Here is a 778-nt window from a genome sequence, read left to right as displayed (position 1 = left end):
GCTGAGTGGATAGATTGTGACTCCGTATGTACCCAGATCCCCTGAGGTTTTGTCTGTAAACATATACTACTAATTAATAAGCTCATAGAGGCAAAACAATTTAAAGTTCAGTTGATAATATAAATCGTGCAGTGGCCATGTTTGGTGATACCCTATGCAGGCAGAGCCAAGGTGTAATGTTCTTAGATCTTCTGAGGGTGCATAAAAACAGACTCTGATAACATCAATAAACAAAGCGCAATGATATAATATAGTACTGTGCTGGGTACTAAGTAAACCAAAAGAGACAATATATCTCTGCCTTTATGGAGCTCACAGTTTAGTAGGAGAAACATACATTAATCATATGGATAGATAAATAATTATATTTAAGGAAAATTTCAAAACCTAGACCTCCCCTACACCTACCCAAATACACAGATTCCATATACAATACATCATTCCCGGAAAATCTAAATGTGTAGGCAGAAGTGTGACAATTCAGAGGCTACCCTTCTCAGATAACATATGCACATTTTAGGAGTTGCCATCTGGAGACAGCATTTACCCCAAAGAAATGGCTGTGATGGCAGCATTCCAGGCAGTGTAGCACACCAGTGGAAGCTGTATTGTTTGGGCCACCTTTTTGCATGCCTAACAGCACAGTGAAGCCATCTGCTCCTAACCTAATGTTTCCTAAAAGGTTGACAGTAGAGATCTTAACCATGTACATCAAGTGGAAAACATCAACATGTTTTCCTGCCCTGTTCCCTTTACAAAAGCTATCAATTTTCTGCTA

This window comes from Octodon degus, unplaced genomic scaffold, assembly GCF_000260255.1.
Source record: "Octodon degus isolate 3935 unplaced genomic scaffold, OctDeg1.0 scaffold00224, whole genome shotgun sequence".
Taxonomy (NCBI): Eukaryota; Metazoa; Chordata; class Mammalia; order Rodentia; family Octodontidae; genus Octodon; species Octodon degus.
This window is presented reverse-complemented; position numbering follows the sequence as displayed.